Genomic DNA, 19684 nt, shown 5'->3' with positions numbered 1-19684 from the left:
TGGAATATGAGCACTAAAAAATAAAGTAAGAATTACCATATATATTAGACTAGTCTGGGTGCCTGGCGTTGCCTGGGTGTTTGGAGGTGTGTGTTGAGCAAAAAAAAAAAAGAAAGTGGTAGTAGGCAGGCTTGAACCCGCACCACGAAGGAGAAAAAGAATGTGAAAAAAAAAGTGACGTGTTTGCTGTTGCATCCATTGCCAAACTGGAAGTGGTGAAGGCTTAAATTAAAGCTAGTCAATCAAAAAGAGGGGATGACTTTCGAAAATGTCAGTGAAAAAAGCGACCCCTTTTTGTAGAAAAGTGCCCAGTTGAGGGTGAAGGAATTAATGTTTTTAGCCAATTTTTCGATGTTTGTCCGTCCGAATGGTCGAGCTTCAAAACGATGCTGATCTCGTGAAAATTCATCGCCACTGTAGAAAGTTTTAGGCAGATATACAAACATACATACATTTAAACAGACAGGTGAGATTTATATTATAGATGACTGATGGAATGAGAACAAACTACTTCCATGGATTACTTAAAAGGTTGTTAAAAATTCTGTGTAAATTCACAAATTCTGCATAAGGATTCTCACGCTTGAAAAGATACACTTGATGAATCAGAGGTCACATCGGTAGTTGTGAAAATCGCAACCAAGATAAGAATAGTACGAATAATCCAACTTCTCATATGACGTCACAGTCACATGGGTTCCGTTCAACCGATAATCCAACTTCTCATATGACGTCACAGTCACATGGGTTCCGTTCAACCAATAATCCAACTTCTCATATGACGTCACAGTCACATGGGTTCCGTTCAACCAATGATCCAACTTCTCATATGACGTCACAGTCACATGGGTTCCGTTCAACCAATAATCCAACTTCTCATATGACGTCACAGTCACATGGGTTCCGTTCAACCAATAATCCAACTTCTCATGACGTCACAGTCACATGGGTTCCGTTCAACCGATAATCCAACTTCTCATATGACGTCACAGTCACATGGGTTCCGTTCAACCGATAATCCAACTTCTCATATGACGTCACAGTCACATGGGTTCCGTTCAACCGATAATCCAACTTCTCATATGACGTCACAGTCACATGGGTTCCGTTCAACCGATAATCCAACTTCTCATATGACGTCACAGTCACATGGGTTCCGTTCAACCGATAATCCAACTTCTCATATGACGTCACAGTCACATGGGTTCCGTTCAACCAATAATCCAACTTCTCATATGACGTCACAGTCACATGGGTTCCGTTCAACCAATGGATTTCCACACTTTGATACTTCTTTCTGCATAACACTAGGAGATAAACACTGAAATGAGATTTATTTTATACAAGTTTTATTGCTTAAATAAACTTCTGAAAAATAATGGCGTCTAGACAACAAATGTTTATCTAAAATGTTTATTTTGTGTATACAAAATTATTTCACATTGTTTAAAAAAACACATAAAAATAACAGCAATATAAAGTCACACACTTTAGAAAACATTTTTTTAATGAATTTCAATAAGAAAATGTGAAAACCTGAAAATGTTGAAAAATGATAAAATCATTTTTTTATTTATTTATTTTTTTTTTTTTTCGTGTTATTAAATTCCGAATTTTCGCCAATAACATGGCTTTATCAAGGAGATCAGTCCGAATTTTTCTTTTTTTCTTCATAATGATGTAATGAGGAGTCGCAGCCTCCTGAAGAGAAAATATGTCCTTTTTCTCTTCGGGTTGGTTGGTTGTTTTTGTTTTATACACTTTGAAAAACATAGAGATAGACAGAGTAAGTTTTATAAATTAGACTAGGACCAGGAAGGGAGGGGGTTGTAAAACGTGCTTAAATATATTTTAATTCATCCAGATTTTGTATATATTATTATTATTATTATAAAGTTGTGATTTCAAAAGTAAAAAAAGAAAGTATTTGAGTGCCATTAGCTAGATTTGAAACCGAAAACAAAACTGTAGCATTCAAAGCTGGTGATGTTACCACCATACTAACGTGGCACAAATATAAACTAATTAAAAATGAAAAAACTAGGATGAACGTACAAAATGTATAAAGATTTAAAATTTTGACCCCTGAATAACTATTTTAACCGGCTAAAAATCCATAAAAGAATGGCCTATAAAAAATCCAATCATTTGAGGCCCTAGCACTGCTCTGCGACTTATAAAAAGATAAGGGTTTGAAAATATGGAGACTGCGACTTTTGGAAGAAATAGAGTTTAAATATATTGTTTGGTTGGTTGGTTGTTTTTGTTTTACAGCATATCAACCCTTTCCAGGTTATTTAATGCCAAATCCAGTGATTTTGAAGAACAATTTTTTAATATAATATATTTGTAGTTTTTAAGTCGGTTTCTATTTAACCCATAGTTGGGACCCTAACAGGTACTACCACTCTAGGTCAGAGTGGACCTGGGAGCAATGGCAGTTAAAGGGTGGCTCCACGCTCCCAAAGCCCGCAAGCTGGGGCCTCACCACTGGATATAGTTTAACGTCATATCCAGGACCGTTCTCTTTGGGAGGCTGCGACTCCTCATTACATCATAATGAAGAAGAAAAACAAATTCGGACTGATCTCCTTGATAAAACCATGTTATTGGCGAAAATTCGGAATTTAATGACAACAAAAATAAAATTAAATAAAAATTTGATCATTTCTCAACATTTTCAGGTTTTGAAATTTTCTTAACTAAAAAAAAGTTTTTCCTTAATACACTTTGTATCGTATTCATTTACAGCATTTATGCAAGACCATATGACAACTTCGATGCAGTTGAGTTACTCAGACTTAAAGAGACTATGGAATATACGTGAAGATATGCGTTAAGCTATGCAGTATTGTAGCAAGACTGGATATAGGTGATCCTTTGGTTGGATTAGGAGAAGGGTTTTTCAGAGTAGCAACCTCAAACTTCACACCAAAATGCTAGTATACAGAGCAGTGTGCATTATCACATTGCAGTACGGATGTGAGTCTATAGCTGCCACATGAGAAGTCTGGAGATCTTCCATATGTCTGCAGAAGATCCTTGGCATAACATGGAGGGAGAGAGTGTTGCACACAAGGTGTTTGAGGTTGGCAGGCAGCTGCAGCGTGGAATCCATCGTGATCCAATGCCAACTCACGTGACTAGGGCATATCAATCAAATGCCTAGTCACAGACTACAACGGTGAATCCTCTGTGGTCAATTACTTCAAGGTCAATGCAGTGCCAGTGGGCGAAGCATTTCAAGGCATTTGTGGAGAGGTGTCAAATAGACCCCTCTTCATTAGAGGAACTGGCTTTCTACTGGGATCTCTGGCGCTCCCTGTACTCACAAGAAGTGAACTATAATTGAGGAGCAGCAAATACAGGCTTATACAGTGAAGTGTGCAAAGCGGCATGCTTGCCAGGCCATCCTTGTTCCACCCGGTACTTCCTTCACATGCTTTATCTATGACCGTGCCGATGCGTTCAGGATTAGACTATTCAAACGTCAGATTCACAAGAAGATGATGGGCAACGAAGAAAAGGAAGAAGGTGATCCTACCAAGTTCACTTTACCATTTTATTTATATTTAGAGTCAAAAGTGATGTAGTCATACCTTTGCCAAAAATACTTGTGAATGTTAGTGAACTACTCTGAAAGAACCTGAGCACCGGATGTCTAGCAATCATTTCACACCAGTAAACACCACTTCTGCTAATGCATTTCTTGCAACAAAAAACGTCTAAATCGGCATGGCACAATTTATGACCACCTTGATATGACAATGATATACTGGATGTCTAATGTGAGTCTTAAAGGTAGACCTAGATCTGATGACTTCAGTGGGAGATTAAATCTGGATGGTATAGGAAGATGTGTGCAGAATAGTTGAGGTAGTAGAGTCAAGTCACAAGGGGATACATGGGAAAAATGATGAGGATGGATTTGTGAGAGATAAAAACTTTGTTAGAGACAGGTTAAATTTTACGGTTAATTTCTAGAAGCTGTCCAACACATGCCAGCATCCAAAACAGATGTTAACGTTAAACTTAATATGATAATGATTATTTACAATTGCTGTTATTAAACAACATGCTCAATGAAAATAAAGAGGAGAGTAAACGAACAGCTGCTATGCAATGCATCAACAACACAACAAGACTTCTGCTGCCTATATAAGTCACTGTCTTGATTGTATTTATTCTTGTAATGCTACACCATTATTGATTGCCAATTTTACAAAACATGTTTACGCATTAATCCTTCATACATTAATGGGCAACACTAAATCTTTTGAACACTTTCAGATTGTTTAACTAATGATCCTGATCTCAGGAAGATTAAATTTGGAGAGTATAAGGAGATGTGTACATAAGTGAAGATTGGTTAGTAGATGTAGAGCAGTTGGGATAACGGGGTCAGTTCAATGTAAATCCGGTCCTGGATATGACCTTAAACTATATTCGATGGTGAGGCCCTAGCTTGCGGGCTTTGGGAAGTATGGAGCCATCCTTTAATTGCCATTGCTCCCAGGTCCAATCTAACCCGGAGTGGTTGCACCTGTTAGGGTCTCAACTATGGGTTAAATAGACACCGACTTGAAAAAAGCAAATATATTCTATCCAAAAACTTTTCTTCAAGATCACTGGATTCGACATTAAATAATTTAATAAGGGTTGATATGCCGTAAAACAACCCAACCCAACTCGATGTAAATCCCCAAAAAAACATGAGTAAAAATAGATATGAGTAGACGAGAAAGGACCAGACTGGCCCTATTCACAATGCCTCCCCACCAGGGCAGAGTTAGACACCCGGGTCGTTTTTTAATGTGGAGAAAAGGAACAAAAATAAAAATTGTCTCAGTCGTGAAGGATTTCTCCTCCACTGACAGAGAACAAGAAATCGAAGTGCAGCATCTGAAAAACAGATACTACACTTTGATCTTGACCCGAAGGCCAGACAGATAAAGGGCCACACTGTTTGGTAGTAGAAATGTAGTCCTAAATTTAAGTGTTGAAATTAAGTTTGTAAACAAATTAACCGAACGAAAAAAAAAAAAAATTTTTTTTCTCACTTACATGCGAATTGACCGTAAAAAAAAAAAAAAATCTGTGGTTCTTTTTTCCTACTGACACAAATTAACCGTAGGTACAAAATGACTCCGAGTGAGCAAAAAACCTTCTCTGGTTTTAGAAATCTGTCGAATCGGAAGTTGAACACATTGCGTGCCGTTGATAATCCCTGAAATTTTATAAAGCACATTTGTATTCATTATTTGGGAATGACAACTACACTATTCACTATGACTACATAATCCCTACTGCTACATATCTTGAAAACGCAGCTGTTAAACTAGATATAGTGATTTGGGACAGAGCAAACAAAAAAGCGACCGTAATAGAGGTCAGTGTACCCAATGATACAGGGCTTAACAGAGTTGAGAGGGAAAAGATAACAAAGTATCAAGGACTTATGTATGATATGAAACGAAATTGGAAATTAAAAGACGTTTCAATTATACCAGTCATCATAGGAGCAACTGGGTTTATGAAAAAGAACTTTAAAAAGTACATAACAAGCATACCCGGTGAACCAAGTGCAAGTGAAATACAAACGATTGCACTTAAAGGGACGGCTAGAATCCTGAAAAGATCTCTTGGTTGGACTAACTAAAATAGGGGTAAATGTCAGACATCTGGTTGGATGTCCCATCCCCTAGAAGAAAAAGTTTAAGAAAAATGAAAAAAAAAAAAAAAGAAGCTGTAATCACGCGTCCTACCATCATAAGAATACACGCATAACTTTTCGTTTGTAACCGGTCTGGTTTCGAGGTTGAGTGTCGCACTGTCGCACACGCCACCCTTGGACGCTTATTTCCATGTCTGTTGTCGCATAAATTTTTTGTATACTTTCAGATTATTGTTTAGTTAATGGTTTCTGATTTCAGCAGAAGATTAAATTTAGAGAATATAAGATGCGTACATAAGTGAAAATTTTTATGGTATGACCACTTTGATTGGTTAATAGATGTCGAACAGTTGGAATAGCAGGGTCAGTTTATTGTAAATCCAAGAAAAGCATGAGAAAAAGTGATAATAGTAGACTTGAGAGAAAGAAGGATAATTAAATACCTAGCCAGAGATAGATTGGCTTGGAAGTAAATTTCTCGAAGCCGTCCAACATATGCAAAACAGATCTTAAAATCGAATATGATGATTAGGGTTTGTATTACTATACACATAGATTCGAAAAAGTGGTCCAAAAACAAATGTAGAACAAATAAATGTTATCAAAGGCAAGATAAGTTACTCTTCTACCTATCTGGAAAAAGGTTTCTGGTGGTTTTACTCACTTTAAAACGTGTAATCGGTTCTAAAGTCATACAGTGTTTTCCGATATATTTTAAAAAGAAAAATGGCGGAATGCTTGCTAACACGGTAAGTTTGGGAAAATGAGTTCAAGCAAACGAATTATACAAAATGCTGTTAGAAACCCACCGAATATGTGTCCGCCTATGTCACGGTAACATATATTGAGTGAGTTTCTAACAGTATTTTGTATCATTTTTTTTGTTTAAACTCGTTTTCCCAAACTTACCATGTTCAACAGCGAGCATGCCGCGATTTGCATTTTTCAAATACATCGGTAAACATCGGTGTTTTTCAAGCCGAATAAACATGTTACATTAAATAAAAACACTAAAAAATTGATCCAGTTAGGTAGAAAAGTAACTTATCTTGCCTTTGATAACACTTATTTATAATATATTTGTTTGGAATCTATGCGTACAGTAATACAAACTCCGATGATTATTATTTACAGGCGCTTCAATTAATCAGCATACAGGGTGTTGCAAAAGTCTTGGGAACATAACGATTTTAAATATGTTGTAATGTTCCCAAGACTTTTGTATATCATGCGAGATCAACCATGAAAAAGAGGATGAGATAGAATGAACAGCTGCTACATGTTATCAACGCAACAAAACTTTAGCTGCCTACGTGATGAACCACCATTCAGACAATCTACTGGGATCAATGAATGTGCCCATAATGCTACACCATGGTTGCTTACCAAGTTAAGCAAAATGAAATTTATAAAAAAAAAAAATTAAAAAAAATCTTTAAGGGTGATTGGTTGCGATATGATGAGCAGTAGACAGTTTTCATTGAATCAAAGTCGTCGATTTTCTTTGAACTGAAATGTGTAAGTTTTTAAAAGTCAATTAAATTATACTGATTTGATTATTGAATAAGATCGAACGCTGTTCTGAATCGGAATTTAGATTAACAAAAAAAAAAAAAAATGTACGTATGAACGTGTGTGGAAAACTGTCTTAAAGACATAGCACATTTTGCAAATGAAATCTTTTTTATTTTTTTGGCATAATAAAAATTAGCAGAAGCATTTTGAGTCACAAATGATGTACGTTTTTTGTCAATTGTATACTAATCAGGTTTACATTTGTATAAGTCTCCGCTAGAGTTATTAAATTGCTTAAACTTTTATAAAAGAAAATGAACAAACTTTATTAACAGGTCTTTTATGAAATGAGTGAAAAGAATCGAATATCATTGTTCTTGGAAAGCTAGTTGCTTTCTTTTATGTTAAACTAGCCTGGGTGCTCGGCATTGCCCGGGTGTTTGGAGGTGCGTTTTGTTTATGACGTCAGAAGTGTTTTCAAACGTGACTAATTTTCACGTGGTTTTACATATGTTTGTCCAAACACATTTTTGGCAAGCAAAAGAATCCTCAATTCTGATTCTAACCTATTTTAAAAAAATATATTTTTAATTTTCATTGTCCATTCTTTTAACTGACATATTTAATATTCAGATTTCTAAAAGAATGAAAAATCGACTCTTTTTCCGACATAAACAATATTTAATTTTTTCTAATAGAATTAACAATAGACTTAATTTCTAACATTCCATTCTCCATTATTTTTAACACTTGTGTACAGGGATCGATTCTTACCTTATCCTAATATCATTTTTACTTATCTAGTATGTCTTCTTACTTACATGATAAGGGGACAGCCCTTTCATGTAACACAATGACTTTTGAACATATTGGCGGAAAAAGCGAACCCTCCCTGTAGAATGAAGGAATTAATGTTTTTTGTCAATTTTTAATATTTGTCGTCCGAAGGATACTGATCTTGTGAAAATCTGCCACTTCTGTCGAAAGTGTAAGGCAGACATACATACATACATACATACATACATACATATTTTTGCCGTTTATATTAGAGAAAAAGATTAAAAAAACAGCTTGATGTTGTCCGGTTATGTTAGGCTAAGGTTGAGGTTTGCACCAGGGACAGATTATGATAAAAATAAATTGTGTATCGGTTAGAATTTTTTTTTTTTTTAAGAATGACATAAAATTTATTTAGTACTAACAGGAAGATCCGACGTTGTCCTTGGGAACATAGTTGTCTTTTTTTTTTGTTTTGCTTTTTTAAATGTTTTTCAAAGAATATGTAAATTAGTTAACCTTTATTTAGTAGTTTTCATATACATGACTTGGTATTTTAAGAAGTTCGTTTTAAATATTTTTTAAATAGAAAAAGCAGGCTTCTAATATGAAGTGCAACGTTTTAAACGTCGAAAGAAACGACCATCCAATATTTTTCCCGATTCCGATACAATTACCGATTCCATACTAAATTTCTGATTCTTTATAAGTATCTGAATATTTAATTAAAGAGTGGTTATTTTCTATGACTTCTGTAAAAAACATATTAAACATGCAGATATTTTCTTAAGCGTAAAAATACACTTGTGAGGGAGGATGATCTATAGATTTTAGTTTCATTGGTATTTTAAAATCAATAAATATTTGATTTTAAAATCAATAAATATTTGATTTTAAAATCGATAAATATTTGATTTTAAAATCAATAAATATTTGATTTTAAAATCAATAAATATTTGATTTTAAAATCAATAAATATTTGATTTTAAAATCGATAAATATTTGATTTTAAAATCGATAAATATTTGATTTTAAAATCAATAAATATTTGATTTTAAAATCGATAAATATTTGATTTTAAAATCGATAAATATTTGATTTTAAAATCGATAAATATTTGATTTTAAAATCGATAAATATTTGATTTTAAAATCGATAAATATTTGATTTTAAAATGAATAAATATTTGATTTTAAAATGAATAAATATTTGATTTTAAAATGAATAAATATTTGATTTTAAAATCAATTAATATTTGATTTTAAAATCGATAAATATTTGATTTTAAAATCGATAAATATTTGATTTTAAAATCGATAAATATTTGATTTTAAAATGAATAAATATTTGATTTTAAAATGAATAAATATTTGATTTTAAAATCGATAAATATTTGATTTTATCAATTGTTACCAGCAATGGAAGATTTTTGTTTAAACAAAATACAATACAAAAGACAATTAAAAGAATCGTTTTGGCATCAGAAAATAGGCATCAATTTTTGTGTACCGATTCCGATATTCCCAAATTTGTCAATTTTTCCGATTCCCGATTCTGATTCCAATTAATCCTCACAACACTAATAGTTGCATGTCTCTTAACATTGTTGCAAAAGCATTTCTTACTGTGTGCATTTCGTGTTTAGTATGTAAACTTTTCATTATGTACAGGGTGGATCGATAAAATTCTCGCCATAGATAAGACAACATGATTCCATTTCCGTTTGATAACCGTTTTTTTTTTTTTTTTTTTTTTTTTTTTTTTTTTTTTTTTTTGTGGGCCATCTATTAGTTGGCCAGTTGTGTACAAATCCTAACAGCGATAGGAGCCTTCTATGATATCTAAAAGTGACACAATGTTCAATGAGCGAGATCGGAGATGTGCCACTGTACAACTCATGGTCTCTACCGATCAAAGTTATGACAACAATACCATTGTCAGCACACAATCTCAAGCAATGCCTGATTATTGTTAAGCTTTCGTATATATTCATTTGTCATGATACCATCCTCCGCATTTGGGGACAAGTGTGGTATCTGTTCTTTAGTCATAATTAGAACTCGGACAACATAATATTCTTTTCATTGTTTTGACTCTCGAGTATATATCCGACACGGTTAGACACAGTTAATTAACTAAGAACTACACCACTCTGTATAAACTCATATAAGATATCAACGGATATATACTTGAGAGTGAAAACAATGAAAAGAATATTTTGTGGTCGTAGCCAGTCATAATACCACCCTCTCAGGAATTACCTCCTCCATTATAAGTAGAAGATTGCATTCTCTCGTTGGCCAGTAATGATTGAAAGAAGAAAACTTTGATCTGATCTAAGAGAGATAACTACCTGATAAATTTGAGCTAACTCAAAATACAACAAAGTTTACTCTAGAGTTATTCAATTACTTGAACTGTACAAAAAGAAAATGACCAAACTTTATTACAAGTCTTTTTTCATAGAATGTGTGAAAAGAATCGAATATCATTGTTCTTGGAAACCTGATTGCTTTCTTTTATGTTAAACAGCTTGACATTGTCCGATTATGTTAGGCTAATGTTGAGGTTTGGATCAATGACCAATTGCAATTTAAAAAAAATTTTTTATAGGTAATAAACATGTTTCATTTAGTGTTACATATGAAATTTGAAGAATTTTTTTCATGGAGTAATCGACAGGTTTTCAAGGATTTGCAATATGGCGGCGTCATGATGACTTCTCTCCCCCTCCCCCTCTTTTTTGTTAAGGATGGAAAAAAAAAAAAATGAAAGAATTCGATAAGTTTTCAGTGTGTTTTGCCCCAAATAGATTTCGATGTCCGTCCATCCATAGCCCTTGAGCCCCTGGAGGGGGCCTAGACCATCTACAACGTTTGTAAATGTTTTTGTAGCGAGGAGTTCTTTTTACAGGGCGAGGGTGCTGGCCCCACGTCCAACCTTCCCAGAAGGTACATACAGTGCCTAGCCTTCCCAAATGGTCACCCATCTGGTACTAACCAGGCTCAACATTGCTTAACTTCGGTGATCTGGCGAGAACCGGTGTTTCAACGTGATTGTGCCGTACAGATTTCGATGTACTAGAAATTAATAATTCCAACCTAATTTTTGCTATGGTTGTTTTACTCAAAAATATAAGAAAATAAAAATAATTTTACGGTTACATGAAAGTATTTCAAGTTTCCGTGAATATTTTTATTTTCGAAAATTCTAAATTTTAGAGAATTATTAGCTTTCGTTTCCAATTCCAATTAAAACACACACACACACACACACACACACACACTTTATTTTTTTAAAATTGTAATCAATAATTGAAAATCATTTTTAGCTCACATTTCTACGGCGTTTTTAAATCGGAAATGGAATTAATTAAAAAAAATCGATACGAACGGATGATTTCCTTTCCTTTCTCCTTTGCGAAAGTGACTCGGATAATTAAAGATCTCGGCTTCTATTTAGATTACGCAAATAATTTGATTCCAATAAGTTATTCATGGCAAGCTATCTATTTTTGCTTTACAATTAACATTTTAGTTGTGCAAATAATAATTGAACAATTGGCCATTTTGCAAATAACATAATAATCAAAAAGCAACTGGCAGCCAAGAGCCGAAAGTTGCTTTGGATAAACACTTTATTTTGGCATTTGTTTTAATCTTATGTTTTCTATTGCGTTCAATTTATATCCACGAGCAACGTTCTCATACAAACACGCAATTATTGTAAGTACAGCTAAAAAAAATATATAAATTTGTTTTCGATTTAAGATGTGTACATTTCAAGTTGCCATCAATACATGAAATGCTATTGTTTGAAACAAGGAAAATCATATGGTTTGAAATAGAAGCATATGTGAGGCGTCTGTTTTTTTTTTTTTTTTTACACAGTGATCACCACTTATCAAGGCCCGGAAGCCACTCAGGGATAAGGGTTATTGCAAGTACATTACGTTAGTGTGGAAATTTGATGAAGTGTTTAATTAAGGGGGCGGTTCATTAGGAATTTGTTAACATTGCTGTTCAGTCGTAAAAGGCAATCGATATCCCTTGTAAAGGTAGCTGCGCGTGTAGTTGTGATGCAAGAGTTGCGCAATCCCAACCATATCTCTACTGAATCGGCACTGTTTGAGTCCAGTGGCAAGGAGAAGTACTAGATGATTGGAAATGATGCTGAGATAAGCGGAGAGCACCTACAGCACCTGGAATTCCCCAAATGGTCACCCATTTTAGCACTGACCATGTTCAACGTTGCTTCGGTGATCTGACGGAAACTGGTGTTTCAACGTGAATGATGTCTCCTATAGTAGAAACATAAAAGACAAAGGAAATGCTATTTTTGCTTACGAGTGTATGTTTATTATTTTTTAAAAACTAATCTACGGACACGCATGTTTCGGAGCCTCACTCCTCTTCAAGGTAGCTTGACTGTTGGTAGAATTCGAACCTTGGACTTTATGTATTTCAGTCCAGCGCCCTAACCCACTGCGCTATGTTGCCATAGACAATTTACTGCTTCGTTTTTATCGTTCATCTGTTTAAGTGGTTTTTGTTTTGATTTTTTAAACAATAATAATGTTTATGTCTCCGCCTCGGAAATCGGTGTTTTTCTTAGAAAACGATAAAAGCGAAGCAGTAAATTGTCTATGGAAACATAGCGCAATAGATTAAGGCGCTGGACTGAAATACATAAGGTCCAAGGTTCGAATCCTACCAACAGTCAAGCTATGCTGAAGAGGAGTAGGGCTCCGAAACACGCGTGTTCGTAGATTACTGTTTTTAAAAAATAATAAAAAATAAATAATACGTCCAAATAAAATTGGGCCACTTTCTAAGAAAAACACCGATTTCCGAGACGGAGACATAAACATTACTATCGTTTAAAAAATCCAAACACAAACCACCTATATATATATATATATATATATATATATATATATATATATATATATATATATATGAATGGAAATGTATAAAAAAGAATACGAAAAGTATAAAAGCTTATAACTTTTCTTTATTCGTTTTCAATTGGTGACGTGCAGGAATACAAAATAATATTATGAAAAAAAAAGTAAAAAAACTTTTTTTATAAGTACATAATTTTTCGACCGATCCTTCAGTCTTCATCGGTGTAGTGAAAGTGATGAGCATAAAAGGGGAAAGGAAAAGGAAGGAGGAGGAAAAGGAGGTATAGCAAATGAGAAGGTGCCACGGCAGTTTTAAATACATACACATACTAGCATGGGTGTCCGGCGTTGCCCGGGTGTTTGGAGGTGTATGCTGAGCAAAAAAAAAAAAGAAAAAAAAGGCCAATTTTTTAAAACTTTGACCCCTATTATGACCCCTTAACATTTATTGTTTTTGGCTCAAATCAAGTTATTAAGTTAGATCCATGTCCAAGGAACCTATATCTAAAATTTCAAGTGTTTAGACCCAAAATTGTCGGAGGAGTTTGGTAGAGTTCTGAAAGGTCAAATCATTGAACTTTGATCGCTTAACAGCCAAATTTCTGACCGAAAACCGATCACATCGATTTTCCCAAATCTCAGCACCCTGTATATCAAATATCGCGTCTGTAGACTGAAAATTAACAGAGTTATTGCGTAGGGAAATGTACACACACACACACACACACACACACACACACTTTTATAGATATATAGATAAGTACACACATGCACTCAGTAGATATACACATATAAATGAAAAGTTAAGAATTAAACAGTAAATGAAAATGAAGAAACGCGCCTTTAACTATATACGACTAAGTGTGAGCAAAGTCCGTTGATTGAATTTGTTTCTACTCTTAGAGGTTAATTTTCCATGTTAAATGTATATTGATGAAGAAAAAAAAACAAACAAACAAAAAAAAAAAACAGCATAACTAACATGTCTTCATCCCCAAATTTTCGACAACCACGTGTCTGTGATTAACATATTTCAGATTATTTTTGTACGTTTTAAGCTCGCCGGTTGTAGAGGCGTTTTATTTTCTCTTCTCTAAGACGCATCGGTGTTGCAAGATTTTATCTATTTTTCTCCTTTCTTGCGCATCTGATGCACTGAATGCAACCTGAGTTTCACCACGCATTTACTTGACAATTCGCGCACATCCGTTCTGGTGATAAAAACAAGAGATGCGTCCATTCAATCTGTCCGTGAGATGCGCCTGTTTAATCTGTTCATAAGATGCGTCCATCCAATAAGCATGTTTAACGATTAAAAAGTTTCATGTCTGTAAACCAAAAACTGAAGGAGGAGTTTGATAGGCAACAATTTTTAAACAAATATATATATACGCATGCATAAATATATATAGAAAGAGGTCTGTGTTTACTATAACCTTTTTACACAAATATTACGCAATTATAAATCATGTAGAATATCTGCATGAAAATAATTACACGTACTGGTTGACTACAGATGATCATAACATAAGAAAACCGAAAAAAACAAAAAAAAACAAATATGGAATTAATTAAAATGAATGTTTAAAAGAATATGCAAATTAGCTAGATGCAATTCCACGACCCATATATAAATAACAACGTTGTATTTTTTTTTTTTAAATAAAGAAAAGGGGTTTTTAATATGAATATCAATGCACAAAAACACACATTTATAGAAGTATACACACAACCAGGTTAAAAGTATTCAAGAGTGATAACTAATGGATTTAACGAGGTTATTAAGAGTGCTCAATAAAAGTAGAGCAAGATATATATTTATTAATATAAACAAATTTACATGGTTGTGACGCTGGACATGCTAATGTTTCAGACGAATGGTCAGTTAAAACCAGAAATCTCTATCAGGCAACTTAATAAATAGTTGCTTTCTACAGAAGAAAGTTCATATATATATATATATATATATATATATATATATATATATATACTAGCATTTCAGCCCAGCTTGCTGGGTGTTTGGAGGTGTATGTTGAGAAAAAAAAAAAAAAAAAGCTGTCAATTTTTTAAACTTTGCCCCCTATTATGACCCTATAACATTTATTATTTAGTTTACTAAAGATGATCATCGCACGAGAAACCCAGTAAAATCTAATAGGGAATTAATTTAAATGAATGTTTAAAAGAATATGCAAATTAGCTAGCTGTTTTGCAGATATAACGCAATTCCATGACCCATATATAACAAAGATGTATTTTCTTTTTAAATAAATATAAAAGAGGGGTTTTAATATGAATTTCAATACACACAAAAAATAAAATTATAGGAGTAAGTATATATATATATATATATATATATATATATATATATATATATATATATATATATATATAATGAAATAAGACTTATGATTACGTTTACCAAGATAATAGCAAACTTAAAATATATTATAAATATTAAGGACTTAATATTTATAAAGTAATCTTAACCAGATGTAAAAGCTCAATAAAACCAAATAGGAAATAGAGCTTATAATAAGATTGGATTTTACCGTTATTGGATATTCTACTCTTCACTGGACCATCCATCCACGTGAAATCATTTTTTTCCCATTCTCTCTGCTTCACTGTTTTTATTAACTTTTACCAAGTAAGCTCTATGGCTTGCTTGTAGTTTCATTAAATACTTTGCCACATAACCCGTAGAGATATAAATCATTGCACATGCAAAATTTCAGCTAGATCAGACAACTGGAAGTGGGTCAGAGGCATTACTTATTGCACGCCCCTCGTACATGGATATAACACTGTATTCGTTGATACAGAGTTATTTCACTTTAATTGTCCAAAGATTGTTTTGGAAAAAAAAAAAAAAAAAAAAAAAAAAAAAGAAATAAAGAAAACTGCATAGTTTGGAAAAAGAAGAAAAAAAGTTGTAAATACATGCACACCAGAGAGGTATAGCTAGTTAAAAAGAAAAAAATCAATTCAGGTCTGGGGGTAGAAATACACAGGAGTCCTCGTTTATTCCTGGGCACCACCGGTGCTCACAGGTATATTACACACACCTGAGGAGGAAAAAAAAAACATGTTTTGCAATAACACAGAAGAGTGTTTGAAAAATTGCTAAGCACAGACTCTCCTTTCTCACTAGTTTGGAGTATTCGCTTCAAAGTTGTGCACTACGAGACAACCAGGTGTTAAGCAAAGTTTTAGATGAGGTTATGCAAAAAATGTTATCAAGCTGCCTAATATAACTAGAATAACATTGAAAACAAAAATATATTTTGTAAAAACCGGACATATTTTTGGAATCACGTTAAAAATCATACAAATCTACACGGTCTGCTGGTCAGACGGAGGAGAGCAGCATCCGTAGATTTGGAATGGCGTCACTAGTTTCCGGATGATTTCACACAGACTGTCTAGCATCTAAAAGGTCTGTTAATTCAAAAATAGTTTACACCATTGAATTAATTTTTTTTTTGACAAAAAAAAAAAAAAAAAAAGGGGAAGTGATTGAAGTGGATACAGACATAAACAAACAACTCGGGCATGCCAAGTTCAAATCCTGCCAGTGCCACAGCACTATTTTCACTACGTATGTTGACAACCTTCACTGTATCCCTCCTGTAAGAACCAGATTCTAAAAAAAGATTGCAGAAACTCATGCCAATAGACAGAATCAATGTTCTATTCGGATTACCACCGAATTGCATGATGACATATGTTGGACGGCTTTAGGCTTAGATTTGTTTGAGTTTTGCCACATCAACCATCTGCAGGTCATTTCATGCCAAATAAAGTTGTCAAAGGTAAATGTTTAGTTAGGATTATCTATATTATATTTCTCTTTGCCTGTCTGACTCTCAGTGTCTGTGACACTTTTTCTTGAAAACTATTGGGCCGATCTGCCTAAAATTTTGTACAGACCTCCTTCCGTAAATCGTAGATATTATAGTCTTGGGAGTATATAAAAAGTTCTGAGATGTGGTACCCCTATAACACGATCAACCGGTCACTAGCATGTAACTAGCTTCACGTGTTACACTAATTGTCTTAGAAACGGTCTCGTGAAGATGTGAAGAAGGCCAGTCATTAGGGTCTGTGTATCAAGAAGAAAATCATACCTGAGACGTTGGATGTGAGTGTGGCTCCTTTATTTTCTTAAGATGACCTCTTCACCCTGGTGGCATTCTGGTTGGAATTTTCTTTCTTCGTTCTCCGGACCGCTTCGTTGTTTGATGAAGGCATTCATGACAGACAGACACAAAAAAAAAAAAACACACACAACACGACACAATCGTAATATTTATGAAACATAATTAAGTATTTCTTTTACAAAAATATATATTACAAAAACAATTTACACTTTACATATCCTACAAGTATTAAACTAACTATGCTTAACTAGTGCTGAGGGAGAGGGGGTCGCCCCCTCTCGTTCACGGAGAGACAGAAACATGCGTGCTCACCCTATGCTGTCCGGATGAAAAGAGATCGATCTAGAAAGAGAATTCTGGGATTGCATTTCTGTGTATCACTACGCTTATTGCCAAATCGCCACCCGGGCATGCTGTAGTGTGTGCTAGCAACTGTGGCACTGAGATATAGTATGTATGTTTGTATGTCTGCTAAGGGGTCAAAATTTTTTTAAAAAATGGTAGATAGGAGTCATTGGATTTTTATTTGTTTTCAACAATTTCACAGCTGTGCATGTGCGGTCGTGAAACATGACAGCTTCCTTATGTTAAGTATAAGTTGGTTTGAAAAAAGTTTTTAACGATCATGTCAAGCTGGTCTAATGGTTATCATACTTGAATCACTGTCTTTAGGTTTTGGTTTCGATTTCATCTCGAGTACTTTTTGTTTACTTACAAAAAGTGAACTGTTTAGGATCTTGAGCACGTAGTACAATGGGGAAAGGAGTGGCTGGTTACTTTTAATGCATCTAAAACCAAGCTTCTCTCTTTACATCATCAACATTCTGATCCACATCTGGCATCAATTGAAATGAATGGCTCTCGTCTTCAGGAGGCCTCAAGTTTTGACAAGCTTCTGGGCTTGACCATTGCTCCTGATCTTAAATGGAACACATACATCAAATCTGTTGCCAAGGCCGCTGGAAAAATGGTGGGATCTTTCTATCGATCCGGTAGATATCTCACTGATGATGCAATTCTCTATATAAGAGCCAGGTACGTCCAAGGATGGAGTACTGTTGCCACATCTGGGCAGGAGCTGCTAGAAAAGACTTGTAGAGTTCAAAATAGACCTTGTAGCCTCGTAGGAGATGTCCTTTTCTCTTCCCTGCAACCTCTATCTCAAAGAAGAGATGTTGCGAGTTTGTCTCTGATGTATCGTTATTTTCATGGAAAGTGTTCGACTGAGCTTCAGTCTATGGTCCCCCCCCCTCACCAAACTTTCACAAGAAACACTCGTCTAACTGAAAACACTATCAATAATTCCCCCCATTCTTTATCTGTGCCTAAACCTAAACGTAGATTCCATGAACAAAGCTTCTTTCTTAGAACTGCACGCCTGTGGAATTGTCTTCCGTTTTCCTGCTTTCCGGTTGACTATAATATGGTTGTGTTCAAGTCTAACGTAAATAAGTTCTTGATGAGCCGTTCCATATAAGTTATCAAATTTACTGAATTTTCATTACTAATGATTACTATATTTTCCAATTTCTACTGTACACTCTTTAACCCTTATCCTTGAGTGGCCTCTTGACCTTGATAATGTGGTGATGCCTGTGTAAAAAGAAAAAAAAAAAACAATACTCGCATATACATGTCTCAGCTTCTTTCCATTTTTTACTTCATTTTTTTTTAAAGGAATTTAACATTATATTTAATATCTACGGTATTTCTTATAATAAGAATTCTGTATTAATTAAAATATAATATTTATGTGTCTTTTACGACTGGGCAACGCTGGGTGGCCTGCTAGTATATTATAAAAATAAGCTTTACAAGACCCTCGTTCATTTGTCTATCATTTAACACCCAGTTCCCCGCTTTTTATACTCTTCCTCATTTATCTAGTATATTTATTATACAAACATTATTGGTTACATATGTGCATACATGTTTCAGTTGAATCCGAATTCAGGGAGACTACTTCGTCAGACCAAAAAAAAAAAAAAGGAGCGATATATTTTGGTCTGATGGAGAGGTCTCCTTGAATTAGGATTCCACTGAAACATATATGCACATGTGTAACCAATAATGTTTGAATAATAAACAGACCATATACCAGCTCTATCCTCCATTGAGCATTCTTTATTAATCATACGATATACGGCGTAATCGCGTTGACACACCGGTTCTCGTCAGATCATCAAAGTTAAGCAATGTTGAGCCTGGTTAATACTAGATGGGTGACCATTTGGGAATTTTTGGTGCTTGGTGGTTGTGATCTCCGCTTATCTCGGCATTTGTTTCAAATCGTCCTGTACATACACTTCACTTGCCACTGGTATTTAACAATGTTGACTCAGGAGGGGTGTGGTTGGAGATTGTGCACCTGCTGCCACAAGAATTTTATGCATAGGCACCCTTATGTGGATATCCATAGTCTGTCAGAGACTGAAGCAGCATATATATATATATATATATATATATATATATTTATATATATTTATATATATATATATATATTTATATATATATATAGTAAGTTATAAAATGTATATGGTGATTAAACTACACTGAATATTCCACATTTCATCCACTCTAATACTCTTCAGGCTTATGCGCATAAGCCTGAAGAGTCCTAGAGTGGATGAAACGCAGAATATTCAGTGT

At 34.2% G+C, this 19684-nt stretch overlaps 1 protein-coding gene and 1 pseudogene across 1 annotated transcript in view; one reads left to right on the top strand and one right to left on the bottom strand.

Annotated features, from left to right (window-relative positions):
- LOC145246541 (ribitol-5-phosphate xylosyltransferase 1-like) overlaps window positions 1-19684 on the top strand; it is a 565148-nt gene that overhangs the window by 47152 nt on the left and 498312 nt on the right. The window lies entirely within an intron of this gene.
- LOC145247087 (5S ribosomal RNA) lies at window positions 10919-11035 on the bottom strand (annotated as a pseudogene).

This window comes from Euprymna scolopes, chromosome 24 (genome assembly GCF_053919585.1).
Source record: "Euprymna scolopes isolate OS-2025 chromosome 24, ASM5391958v1, whole genome shotgun sequence".
In the NCBI taxonomy this organism is placed as follows: Eukaryota; Metazoa; Mollusca; class Cephalopoda; order Sepiida; family Sepiolidae; genus Euprymna; species Euprymna scolopes.
This window is presented reverse-complemented; position numbering and strand designations above follow the sequence as displayed.